Below are 14,423 nucleotides of genomic sequence, written 5' to 3' on the forward strand. Positions count from 1 at the left end.
TATTTTCTCTGAAGTAGATTGGTACTGCCAGGTGCCGACATGTCTCAAAAAAGAAAAAATTCAAAGTTAATAAAACATTTTAAATGCCACATTCTGTAGATCTCTGAAGGGTTTGAAGATGACCTGTCTAAAATATATCTGCTCAATGTTTAAAACATATCTAATATGACTACAAGTTCCTTCTTGGAACTCTGAGGGAATTGAAGATTAGTTAGTTATAGTTGAAGATTAGTTAGTTATAGTTATAAATTAATTAGGATAGAAAGTGAATAAGATACATTTTTGACTTACCAAAATAGGATAGATAATGGAATTATTTTCTCTGATTTGTCCAATACAAATGGACTAGACATTGTTTAGGTGTTTATTACTTGTATATATTGTATATAGTTATTGTACTTTTGTATATAGTTTTTCTTATGTTAGTTATAACCTTTTGCTTTTTTTCTTTTTATTAAAAGAGAAAAGGGGAAATATGGTGGTATTCTAATTGTACTGAAATGTGATTTTGATTGTATGTTAATAAATAAAGTTGCCCTGGGGTCAGAGCTATTAGAGCCATAGCAAGAGTGTGGTAGTGGTGGTGGCACACGCCTTTAATCCCAGCACTTGGTAGAAGAGCTAGGTAGATCTCTGTGTGTTCAGGGATACAGCCAGCATTGGAGACATATGCCTTTAAGACCTGGGGGGCTGTACAACAGACAGTGACGAGGCAGTCATGTGTTTGGGTTTACAACCAATGTGAAGACAGAACAAAAGACTATGAAAAGACTTACATACAGGAAATAGGTCTCTTTCGGGAAGCTAGGAGCTCACAGGAGGAAGGGTAAGATTTTAGCTCTGAGCACTGACCTCTCGGCTTCCTCTTTAAAACAAACAAACAAACAAACAAACAAATAAATAAACAAATAAAACCTGATTGGTCGTGACTATGCAGGAAGTATAGGCAGGACTAACAGAGAGGAGAAATAACAGAACAGGAAGGCAGAAGGACAAACTGCCAGCCACCCGCCAGGACAAGCAGCATGTGAAAGTGACAGTAAGCCACGAGCCAAATGGCAGGGCATAGATTTGTGGAAATGGACTAATTTTTTTTTTCTAATTTTACAACTCCATTCAGTTCAACATAATAGCCACAGAATCCCCTGTTCTCCCCCTCTCGCCCACCCCTCCCCCCAGCCCACCCCCCATTCCCACCTCCTCCAGATCAAGGTCTCCCCCGAGGACCGGGGTTGACCTGGTAGACTCAGTCCAGGCAGGTCCATTCCCCCCTCCCAGACCGAGCCAAGTGTCTCTGCATAAGTCCCAGGATTCAAACAGCCAACTCATGCAACGAGCCCAGGACCTGGCACCAATGCACAGCTGCCTCCCAAACAGATCAAGCCAAATGACTGTCTCACCCGTTCAGGGGGCCTGATCCAGTTGGGGGCCCATCAGCCTTTGGTTCATAGATCCTGTGCTTCCATTCATTTGGTTATTTGTCCCTGTGCTTTATCCAACCTTGGCTTCAACAATTCTCGCTCATATAAACCCTCTTCTTTTTCACTAATTAGACTCCCAGTGCTCCACCAGGGGCCCAGCCGTGGATGTCTGCATCCAGATTCCTCAGTCCTTGGATGGGGTTTATGGCACAACTATCAGGGTGTCTGGCCATCCCATCACCAGAGTAGGTCAGTTCCTGCTGTCTCTCGACCATTGCCAGCAGTCTTTTGCAGGGGTATCTTTGTGGATCTCCGTGGGCCTCCCTAGCTCTCTGCTTCCTCCCCTTCTCATGTGGTCTTCCTTTACCATGGTCTCCTATTCCTTGTTCTCCCTCTCTTTTCTTGATCCAGCTAGGATCTCCCACTCTCTTTCCCTCGACCGTCGCCCTTCATTGTTCCCACTCATGACCAGGCTGTTCATGTAGATCTCGTCCATTTCTCCGTGTCTTTCTTTGGGGTACTGTTTTCCAGGTAGCTTCACTGGTGATGTGAGTAGCAGTCCAGTCATCCTTGTTCCACATCTAGCATCTTCCTATGAGTGAGTACATACCATATTTGTCTTTCTGAGTCTGGGTTACCTCACTCAGGATGATTTTTCTAGATCCATCCATTTGCCTGCAAACCATATGATGTCATTGTTTTTCTCTGCTGAGTGGTATTCCATTGTGTATATGTGCCACAATTTATTTATCCATTCTTCAGTTGAAGGGCATCTAGGTTGTTTCCAGGTTTTGGCTATTACAAACAATGCTGATATGAACATAGCTGAGCAAGTGCTCTTGTGGTATGATTGAGCATTTCTTTGGTATATGCCCAGGAGTGGTATAGCTGGATCTTGGGGGAGATTGATTCCCAATTTTCTAAGAAAGCGCCATATTGATTTCCAAAGTGGATGTACAAGCTTGCATTCCCACCAGCAGTGGAGGAGAGTTCGCCTAGTTCCACATGGAAATGGACTAATTTAAGCTATAAGAAGAGATAGCAAGAAGCCTTCCACAGCCATACAGTTTGAAGCAAAAAAAAAAATGAAAAGGAAGCTATACCCATGATATAACAACAGTACTGATGCCTAAATAAGCCCTGGGCATGATGGTAAGAGGGAAATAGAACAGGGTTCCCCCCTAGAAAAGAACTATAGGCAACTAATGACTGCTGAGAGAAGGAAGATTTACATGTCAAGAAATGAGACCCCTAAATGATTACTCAGTACAAAGTGGTCAGCCATGAGATTAAAAAAAATTGACTCATCAGGTTATAATTATAAATACATGCACATTTATATGTAACAATAATAAAGAAAAAGATACCATCAATTAGAGAGGATGTGGGGTATTGGAAGAGAAGGGAGGGTGAAGTGAAGTAATTATATATTATTTAAAGTAAACTAATATAAATATAAAAATATATTATTTAAGATGCATAAAAATAAATTTTGAGATTTCATCTTACCTCACTCAGAATTTATTTATTTATTTATTTATTTAGATAGATAGATAGATAGATAGATAGATAGATAGATAGATAGATAGATAGATAGATAGATCAAGGTGTGGATGTAATGAAAGGGGAATATTTACATGTTGTGGGAGTGCAACCTGGTGTAGCTGCTGTGGAAATCAATGTGAAGGTTTCTCAAAAATATAAAAACAGAACTGCCATATAAACTATATTCAGAACTCTTGAATACATACAAAAGAGATTCATAACCCACCACAGAGGCACTTTGTCTACCTACTCAAGATCAAACTCTTCAAAGTTCTGACATGAATTGAGAAGGATGGCACACCACTGGAGGGGCTATGAGTAACTGATGGCTTCTGAGAAAGGGAAAGTCACTTCTTTTGGAGAAATGGCCTCTGTTAGGTTGTCCATGCTCCAGTAGGTGGACTCAGACACATGGACACATGGGCAACACTAAGTGGACTCAGAGGGTTATTAATAAAAAAAAGAGAATGCATGAAGTTGAGAAGATGACAGACTGGGACCTCTACAGGGAGTTGAAGAAAAGAAATGGTCAATGGATAAAATAAAAATATATTGTCTAAATGTATAAGCTCTTGAAAGTATAAGACACATTTTAAAAGTTACTCTCAGATAATTTGGTGCTTTGAATAAGAACAGCCTCCATAGGCTCATATACTTGTATGCTTGAATTAGGAAGTGGGGCCTTGTAGGAGGAAATGTGTCACTGGGAGTGGGCAGTGAGGGTTCAAAAGCCCATGCCAAGTTCAAATTCTTTTTTTATCTCTGCCTATGGATCAGGATATAGTTTTCAACTACTGCTCCAGAGTCTGCCGGCATGCCAGCATGTTTCCCGCCATGATGATAATGGCCTTAATCTCTGACACTGAAAACAAGCCCCAGATTAAATGCTTTCTCTTGTAATAATCGCGTTGAACATGGTGTCTCTTTACATCCCCAGAAAAATGGCTATGATAGTTAGGCTATGGTTCAACTCATATAGTTAAAATAAGCAATCAGTTGTAGGCCAATTTTAAAACACATACTATTTCACACTTTTTTATTTTCCCAACTTAATATTTTATTAATCATTTGAGAATATCATACAACATACCTCAATCACACTTGATTCCCATTCCTCCCAGGTCCACCCTCTCACCCTTGTGGCATCCTCCCCCAGAATAGAAAAAATACAATATAACAAGTCCAATTGGTGTTCTCCTTATACTCATTGGAGCATGGGCAAACTTGCAGTAGCCAGCCCTCTAAAAAGGAGTTCTTTCCCAACCCCTGCCTGAAGCCATCAACTGTGAAGACCTACAGTTAAGTATTTTTATTACAACTTTCAAAAACTCTCCAATAAGATCCTGTCTAGATTTTCTTATGGGGTGTGATGGTGGCACAGAATCCTTCAGTGTCTGTCTGAATTTCAGTTATGATTCTACAGTCATTGATACTACTGCAAAAGAAGTTATTTGCCCATAGAAAGCAGTGGCACTAGAGATCAAGGACTTCCACATGGTTTCCAGCAGCAGAATGAATCATAGACTTCTACAAGGTTTCCAAGAGCAGCACAGATCATGTTCCACAAGATTTCTGCTGACAGCTTGAATAACTGCCATTCATCTGGTCCAGGACATCAACATAGATCACCAACATAACGTGTATGAGGGAGGCATCACAGATCACTATCAGGATGCTTTCTTGTGGCAATACTGACCACAGACATCAACACAGTCTCCATCAGCAGCGGGGTCATGGATATCCAACTGTTCTTCAGCATGCAGCCCAGAGCATGAACATAAACATAGTTTTGGGTGGCATCAAGGACAAAGATTTCAACGTGGTCTCCAGTACAAGGATAGCTTAATGATATCAAAATAGTTTCTGTTGGCAGCTTAGATAATTCATATTGACCTAGTCCCCAGTAGCAACACCAATCAGAGACATCGACATTATGGCTGAGAGCAGAACAGACTAAAATCATCATGGTCATCATCATGGACTCAGGTGGCAACACGGACAATGGACATTCACAAGGTCTAAGATTCCAACGAAGATTATGGCCATAAACATGGTTATCAGTGGCAACATGAATGAGTGACATCAACATAATTTCAGATGTTAAGTCAGATAATGGACATCCACTTGGTCAAAACAGGGAACAAAGATCAGTGACATCAACATGGTTGGTTTCCTGTGGCAGATCATAAACATCAACTTAGTTTCAGGTGGCAGACAATCACAGAATTCAACATTGTATACAGTGTCAACACAGGACACTTACCTGAAGTGGGTCTCAGGTGGTAGTATATACCATAGATTTCAGAATTGTCACAGATTATACCAGACTAGAGACAGCAGTATGGTTACAAGTGGTAGGAAGTTTCAGTAGTATAAACCTGATTTACAGCAACAGCAAAGATCAGTGACATCAACAAAGTTTCAGATGACAGGTCGAATCATGGACATCAGCAAGGTTAAGAGAGGCAGCGAGAATCACTCACATCAACATGGTTGCCTGTGTCAGTATAGATCATGGATATCAACTTAGTTTCAGGTGGCAGAAAGATCATGGAAGTCAATATTGTACACATGAGGGACACAGGAAACTTACTTGAACTGGGTCTAAGGAAGCAGTATGGATGAATGACTTCAACACTGTTTCTGATGACACTGTACACTGCAGACATCAATATGTTACATCTGGTAGCAAAGTTCATTAACCTCAACATGGTTGACAGCTACAACATAGATCAGTAACATCAACAAAGTTTGGACAGTAGGTTGGATGATGAACATCAACATGGTTAGAAGATGCAGCAAAGAACAGTGACATCAACATGATTTCCTGCAGTGGCATGCATCAGGAGTATTAAATTAGTTCTGGATGGCATGTGGGATCAAGGAAATCAACATTATTCATGTGGGCAGCACAGAATACTTACCTCAATGTGGTCTCAGGTGGCAGGACAGAACATGGACATCAACATCAACACCTTATCCAGGAGCAAAACGTAACATAAGGCATCAAGATGGACTTCAAACCAATAGGAATAGCATAGGAAAGCTCATGAACATGATAAAGAGAACAGTAGGTATCCATATCATCAACAAGGTTGCAGGTGGTAGCATGTAAATATCACCAGTTTCAGATGGTAGCTGAGATCATGGCAATTAACATTCATCACGTTGGCAGCACAAAACTCTTGAATCAATAGGGTCTCTGGTAGAAGAATATCTCCATGGATAAGGACATCAATGTCATATCTACAAGACCACAAGCATCAACAAGCCTTCCAGAAATAGTAGGAAGAGCATGGTATGTCATTTAATAATGGACATCAATTTGGTTAACAGAGGCACATGGGAACAATGGCATCAGCATGGTTTCAGGTGGCATCATGAATTATGGATTTCATCTTACATTTGGATGGTGGGTTAAATCTTGCAATTTAACATTCTGCATGTTGTTAACACAGAACAATATTTTAATGCAGTCACAAGGGGCAGGAGAGTTATTGGACATCAACAATGTATGTAGTGGTTAAGAAGGACCACAGGCATCTACATGGCTTCCAGAAGAAGCAGGAATAGCATGATGTCCTATGTTAGACACCAATTTGATTAACAGAGTAGGATCATTGACATCAAAATGGTTGCATGTGGCACCATGAATCATAGATATCAACTTTTTTTCAGACTGCACATTAAATCTTGAAAATTAACATTTTTTCTCATTCACAAAACAATGGCAGGAAAGATAGATATAAACTTCATATTGAGAAGCAAGGAGAACCACAGGCACTAACATGCCTCCCAGAAATAGTAGGAATACCATGGAATGTTTGACCATGGACATCAAAACCATTAAGAGGGAGCAGGAAAAAATGGCATCAACATGTTTATTGACAGCAGCATGAATTATGGATATTAACTTAGATTATGTGAATTCTTGGAAAATTGCTTTGTTCATGTTGGAATAAAAGAAAATTTATCTTAATATGGTCATAATTGACCACACAGGTCACCAATATCAAGACGTTATCTAGAGATAACAAGGAGCAGGGGAATCAACATGGCTTCCAGAAGGAATAAGAATAGCATGGAAGTTCTAATCATAGGCATCAACATGGTTAACAGAGACAAGAGGGATCAATAAAATGACCATTGATTCAGATGACAGCAAGAATTATAGATATAAAATTAGTTTCCGAGATTAGTGAAATATTGGAACTTAACATTTCAATGGTTAAATCTTGGAACTTAATATTCTTCATGTTGGTATGCGAACATTTAATTTAACAAGGTAAAGATAGCAGGAGAGATCACAAAAAACAATATGGTATCCACTGGTACAAATATGATGGGCATCATCATGGATTTCAAATGTACTAGGAATATCACAATTAGAATCATAAACACCAATATGTCCAACAGAGGCAGAAGGGATCAATGACTTCAACATGTTTGGAGGTGGCACCATGTATTCTGTATATCAACATAATTTCAGTTGGTGGTTAAATTCTTGGAAATTAATGTTCTTCACATTGAGAACACAGAACACTTAACGTTAGCATTGTCACAGGTGGCAAGAGTTCAAGGAAATCTATATGGAATATACTGGCAAGAAGGACCACAGGCATCCACATGGCTTTTAGTAATGCCAGACATTCCATAAGACAATGGATCGTAGACATCCACATGTTTACCAGATGCAGCAGGGATAAATGAATTCAATTTATATGGAGGTAGCAGCAAGAATTCTGGATATCAACTTACCTTCAGTTGTTATTTCAGATCATGAAAATTTACATTCCTCATGTTGGCAAATTGTACACTTACCTTAATATGGCCATAAGGCGCCAGAGAGGTCATGGCAATCAACATGTTATCCCATTAAAACAAGGACCACATGCACCAACATGGCATACAGAACCAAAGGAATGCCTGGCAGGTCCTTTCATACACTTCAACAAGGTAAACAGAGGCAGCAGGTGTCAATGACATCAGCACGAGTACAGGTGTAAACATGAATTACAGACACCAGCTAAGTAACAAAGGTTCATTAAATTTTAGCAATGACCATTCAATATGTTGCCCAAACTAACACTTACATTAGCATGGTAACATGTAGGAGGAAAGATCACAGTGGTAGGAAGACACGAGCATCAACTTTGATTCCAGAAGGAGTAGGAATAGCATTATAGTTGCAATCATGGACATGAACATAATTAAGAGACTAGGCTGAGATTAAAGACCTCAAATTGTTTGGACGTAGCAGCATGTATTCAGGATATTAACTTAGTTTCTGTTAGTATATCGTTTCTTAGAAATTACATTCTTCATATGGGTAAAGGAACACTTACATAAATAAGGTGATAAGGTGATGGAGAATTGAAAGCAATCAAGGTGTTTTCCCATGGTAATAAAGACATGCTTCAACATGGCTTACAGAAACAACAAGTGCATTACAGGTACATTCAAAGACATCAACAGGGTTAACAGTGGCAAAAGGGATCAATGAGGTCACCATGGTAGGATGTGGCAGCATGAAATATGGATATTTGTTTATTTACCAATGCTTGATATAACATGGAAATTACCATTCTACACATTGCCAAAAAGGAACACTTGCATTAATATGGTCATAAGGGACTAGAGAATTTATGGCAATCAAGATGTTAGCCCATGGTAAAAAAGACCACCTGCAACAACGTGGTTTACAAAACCAATAGGAATACAGGGGAGCTCCATTCATTAATATCAACAGGGTTTGCAAAGGCATCAGTGATCAATAACATCAGCATGGCTGCAGGTGACAGCATGAATAATGTGATCAACTAGTTACCAAAAGTTGGTTAAATCTTGGAAATTACCTTTCTATACATTGGCAATAGGGAACACTATATTAACATAATTACCTGTATCAGGAGAGATCATGGAAACCAACATGGTGTCAATTTGTTTACAAAAGCATGAGCCTCAACACTGCTACCAGAAGAAGTAGGAAAAGCATTATAGATCTAAAAATGGATATCCATATGTGTAAAAGAAGGGGCAGGGATCAAGTAAATCCACCAGGTACAAGTGGCAGCATGTTGAAAGGACAGCCACATAATTTACTTTGGTAGTTGAGAGCAGGAAAATTAACTTTCTTCGTGATGGAAAGACAGAACATGGTCTCAAGTATCCGGACTGATGGACATCAACATCAGATCCATGGACCAGAAAAGAACCCTGGCATCAATATGCTTCTAGAAATAGTAGGAAAAGCATGATATGTCTGGTCACAGACATTAATGTTTAAAGGATTCAGTAGGGATGAATGAATTCAAATTGTTTGGAGGTGACTGCAAGTATTCCAGATATCAACATAGTTTCAGTTGGTATTTTTGTTCTTAGAAATTTACATTCTTTATGATGGCAACACAGAACATTTTCATTATTATGGTCATAACTAGCCAGAGAGGTAATGGCAATCAAGTTGTTATCCCATGGTAACAGGGACCACATGCATCAACATGGCTTGCAAAACAATAGCAAACTAAGACAGGTAGTTTCATAAATATTATTAAGGTAAAAGAGGAAGAAGAGGTCAATGACATCAGCATGGGTGCAGGACGCAGCATGAATAACAGATATCAGCTAAGTTAACAAAGGTTCATTAAATTTTGGGAATTACCATTCTATATATTGCCAAAAAGGAACACTTACCTTACATAATAACTTGTAGCAGGAGAGATTATGGAAATCAACCTGGTGTCCAGTGGTAAGGTCATGAGCATCAACATTGCTCCCGGAAGGAGTAGGAATAGCATTGCCCTTCTAACCATGGATATGCACATGTTTAAGAGACACAGCTGGATTTTAAGACCTCAACTTGTTTGGAGGTAACATCATGTATTCAGGATATTAACTTAGTTTCTGTTAGTAGATCAATTCTTGGAAATTACATTCATTATATATGAAACACAGAATACTTACACAAATAAGGTGATAAGGGGATGGAGAATTGAAAGCAATGGAGGTGTTATCCCATGGTAATAAGGACCACATGCATCAACATGGCTCACAGAACCAACAGGAATGCATTGGAGGTACATTCATAGACAACAAAAGGGTTAACATTGGCAACAGGGATCAATGACATCAGCATGTTTGGAGGTTGCAGCATGAATTATGGATATCTGCTTAGTTACTGATGCTAGTTAAATCTTGGAAATTACCATTTTACACAATGTCAAAAAGGAACACATGCCTTAATATGGTCATAAGGGGCTGGTGAATTTACGGCAAAGATGATGTTAACCCATGTAATAAAGGACCACCTGCATCAACATGGCTTATAAAACCAATAGGATTGCAGGGGTGCTCCATTCATTAATATCAGCAGGGTTTGCAAAAGCAGTAGTGATCAATGACATCAGCATGGTTGCAGGTGGCAGCATGAATAACTTAGTTACCAAAAGTTGGTTAAATCTTGGAAATTACCATTCTACACATTGCCAAAAAGGAACCCTAGCCTATTATGGCCATAATGGGGTAGAGAATTTAGGCAATCAAGATGTTAACCCATGTTATAAAGGAAGACCTGCATCAACATGGCTTACAGAAACAATAGGAATGCATGGGAGCTCCATTCATTAATATCAGCAGGGTTTGCAAAGGCATCAGTGATCAATGACATCAGCATGGCTGCAGGTGGTAGTATGAATTATGTGTACCAACTCAGTTACCAAACTTGGTTAAATCATGGAAATTACCATGGTGTCCGTTGGTTTATTAGAACATGAGCATCAACACTGCTATCGGAAGTAGTAGGAAAAGCATTATAGTTCCAATCATGGTTATCCATATGGGTAATGGAAGCAGCAGGAATCACGTAAATGCACAAGGTATCATGTGGCAGCTTGTAGAATGGATAGCCACATAGTTTACTATGGTAGTTGAGATCAGGGAAATTAACATTCTTCATGTTGGAAAGACAGATAGATCTCTTGCATCAATATGGTCTCAGGTAGTAGGACAAACAGACATCAATATCAGATCCATGGGCAAGGGAAAACCCTGGCATCAATGTGACTTCCAGAAATAGTAGGAATAGCATGATATATCTGCTCATAGATATTCACATGGTTAAAAGATGCAGCAAGGATGAATGAATTCAAATCGTTTGGAGGTTACAGCAAGTATTCCGGATATCAACTTAGATTCTGTTGGTATTTTTGTTTTTCGGAATTTACATTCTTTATGTTGGCAATACAAAACACTTACATTAATATGGTCATATAGGGCCAGAAAGGTCATGGCAATCAAGATGCAATCCCTCGGTAACAAGGAACATATGCATCAACATGGCTTACACAAACAATAGGAATTCCTGTCAGGCCCTTTCAGAGACATCAACAAGGTTAACAGAGGCAGCAGCAGTCAAAGACATCAGCATGGGTACAGGTGGCAGCATGAAATACAGATATTAGTCTAGGTAACAAAAGTTCATTAAATCATGGAAATTATCATTGTATATATTGCCATCAATGTACACTTACCTTAATACAGTCACTTATATCAGGAGAGATCTTGGAAGTCACCATGGTGTCCAGTTTTTAGAAGATCATGAGCATTAACATTGCCTCCAGACGGAGTAGGAATAGCAATGTAGTTCCAATCATGGACATGCACATGTTTAAGAGACTCAGCTGGGATTAAAAGCCTCAACTTATTTGGAGGTAGCAGCATGTCTTTAGGATACTATCGTAGTTTCTATTGGTGTTTCAATCTTGAAAATTACATTCTTCATATTCATCAACATTGCTTCCAGAAGGAGTAGGAATAGCATTGTAGTTCCAATCATGGACATTCATATGTTTAAGAGACTCATCCGAGTTTAAAGACCTCAACTTGTTTGGAGGTAGCAGCATGTATTCAGGATATTAACTTAGTTTCTGTTAGTATTTCAACTCTTGGATATTACTTTTTCGTATGGGCAACACAGAACACTTCCATCAATATGGTGATAAGGGGATGGAGAATTCAAGCAATCAAGGTGTTATCCCACAGTAATAATTAATACATGCATCAACATGGCTTACAGAACTAATAGGAAGACACTGGAGGTACATTCATAGACAGCAACATTGTTAACAGTGGCAAAGGGTGTCAATGACATCAGCATGGTATAAGGTGGTAGCATGAATTAGTTATATCTGCTTAGTTGCCAATTCTTGTTAAATCTTGAAGATTACCATTCTACACATTGCCAAACAGAAACCCTTGCTTAATATGGCCATAAGGGGCTTGAGAATTTATGGCAATCAAGATACTAACTCATGGTATAAAGGACCACCTGCATCAACAAGGCTTACAGAACCAATAGGAATGAAGGGGAGCTCCATTCATTAATATCACTGGAGTTTGCAAAGGCAGCAGTGATCAATGACATCAGCATGACTGCAGGTGGCAGCATGAATTATGTGTATCAACTAGTTAACAAAATTTGGTTAAATCTTGGAAATTTTCATTCTATACATTGGCAACAAATAGCACTTACATTAACATCATCACCTGTAGCAACAGATATCACGAAAATTGACATGGTGTCCAGTGGTTTACAGGACATTGAGCATCAACACTGCTACCAGATGTAGTAGGAAAAGCATTATCGTTCCAATCATGGACATCCATATGGGCAATGGAAGCAGCAGGGATCAATTAAATCCAAAAGGTTTCAATGGTAGAATGCTGAATGGATAGCCACATAGTATAATATAGGAGTTGAAACCAGGGAAATTAACATTCTTTTTTGTTGAAAAGACAGAACACTTGCATCAACATGGCCTCAGGTAGGAGGACATATGGACATCAATATCAGATCCATGGGCAAGAAAGAATCCTGGCATCAACATACCTTCCAGAAATAGTAGGAATAGCATGGTATGTCTTCTCATGGACATCTGCATGTTTAACAGATGCGAAAGGGATAAATGAATTCATCTTGGTTGGATGTGACAATTATTCCAAATGTCAACTTAGTTTCTGTTGGTATTTTTGTTCTTGGAAATTTACATTCTTTATGTTGGCAACACAGAACACATGCATCAATATGATCAAAAGTGTCCAGAGAAGTCATGGCAATCAAGATGTTATGACATGGTAACAAGGAACAAATGCATCAACATGGCTTAGCGAAAAATTAGGAATTCTAATCAGGTCCTTTCATAGACATCAACAAGGCTAACAGAGGCAGCAGGAGTCAATGACATCATCATGGGTGCAGGTGGCAGCATGAATTACAGGTATCAGCTACGTCACCAAAGGTTCATTAAATCTCCGTAATTACCATTCTATATATTGCAAAAAAGGTACACTTACCTTAACATGGTCACTTGAAGCAGGAGAAATCAGGGAAGTCAGCATGGTGTCCAGTGGTAAGAATATCATGAGCATCAACATTGCTTCCAAGAAGCATAGGAATAGATAACATTGTAGTTCCAATCATGTACATGCACATTTATAATAGACTCAGCTAGAATTAATGTACTCAAATTGTTTGGAGGTAGCATCATGTTTTAAGATATTATCCCAGTTTCTGTTAGCATTTCGAATCCTGAAAATTACATTATTCATTTTGGCAACACAGAACTCTTACATAAATAAGGTGTTAAGGGGATGGAGAATTCATAGCAATCAAGCTGTTATCCCATGGTAAAAATGACCACATGCAGCGACATGGCTTACAGAACTAATAGGAATTCATGCAAGCTCCATTCATTAATATCAACAGGGTTTGCAATTGCAGCAGTGATCAATGACATCAGCATGGTGGCAGTTGGCAGCATGAATAATGTGAATCAAAAGCTGGTTAAATCTTGAAAATCATCATTCTATACATTGGCAACAACAAACACTTACCTTAAAGTAGTGAATTGTAGCAGGAGAGATCATAGAAAAGAATATGGTACCCAGTGTTAAGAAGATAATGAGCATCAACATTGCTTCTGGAGGAGTAGGAATGGTATTGTGCCTCCAATCATGGACATCCACATAGATAACAGAAGCAATAGGGATGTATTATGTCCACAGTATTTCAGGTGGTAAAATATAGAATGAATAGCCACACAGTTTACTGTTGTAGTTGAGATGAGAGAAATTAACTTTCTTCATGATGGATATACCACCAACATGATTTCCAGTAGGAGGACAGATAGACATCAACATCAGATACATGGGCAAGAAAGAATCCTTGCATCATTGTGGCTTCCAGAAATAGTAGAAATAGCATTGTATGTCTGCTCATGGACATCCACATGTTTAAGAGATGGAGCAGGGATGAATGAATTCAAATTGTTTGGAGGTGACAGAAAATATTCTGGATACCAACTTAGGTTCAGTTGGTATTTGAATTTTTGGAAATTTACATTCTCTGTGTTGGCAACACAGAACACTTCCATCAATATGAACAAAAAGGGCCAGAGAGGT

At 39.0% G+C, this 14,423-nt stretch overlaps 1 long non-coding RNA gene across 1 annotated transcript; it reads right to left on the reverse strand.

Annotated features, from left to right (window-relative positions):
* Positions 1 to 3,998: 3,998 nt before the first annotated feature.
* On the reverse strand, positions 3,999 to 12,668 carry LOC143270989 (uncharacterized). The gene is made up of 4 exons (XR_013048224.1): positions 5,891 to 12,668; positions 5,560 to 5,793; positions 5,230 to 5,463; positions 3,999 to 5,139 (listed from the first exon to the last, which is right to left on the reverse strand). It is a non-coding gene; the product is annotated as an uncharacterized LOC143270989 (long non-coding RNA).
* Positions 12,669 to 14,423: the final 1,755 nt, after the last annotated feature.

The sequence above is a fragment of the Peromyscus maniculatus genome, chromosome X (genome assembly GCF_049852395.1).
Source record: "Peromyscus maniculatus bairdii isolate BWxNUB_F1_BW_parent chromosome X, HU_Pman_BW_mat_3.1, whole genome shotgun sequence".
NCBI classification, from domain to species: Eukaryota; Metazoa; Chordata; class Mammalia; order Rodentia; family Cricetidae; genus Peromyscus; species Peromyscus maniculatus.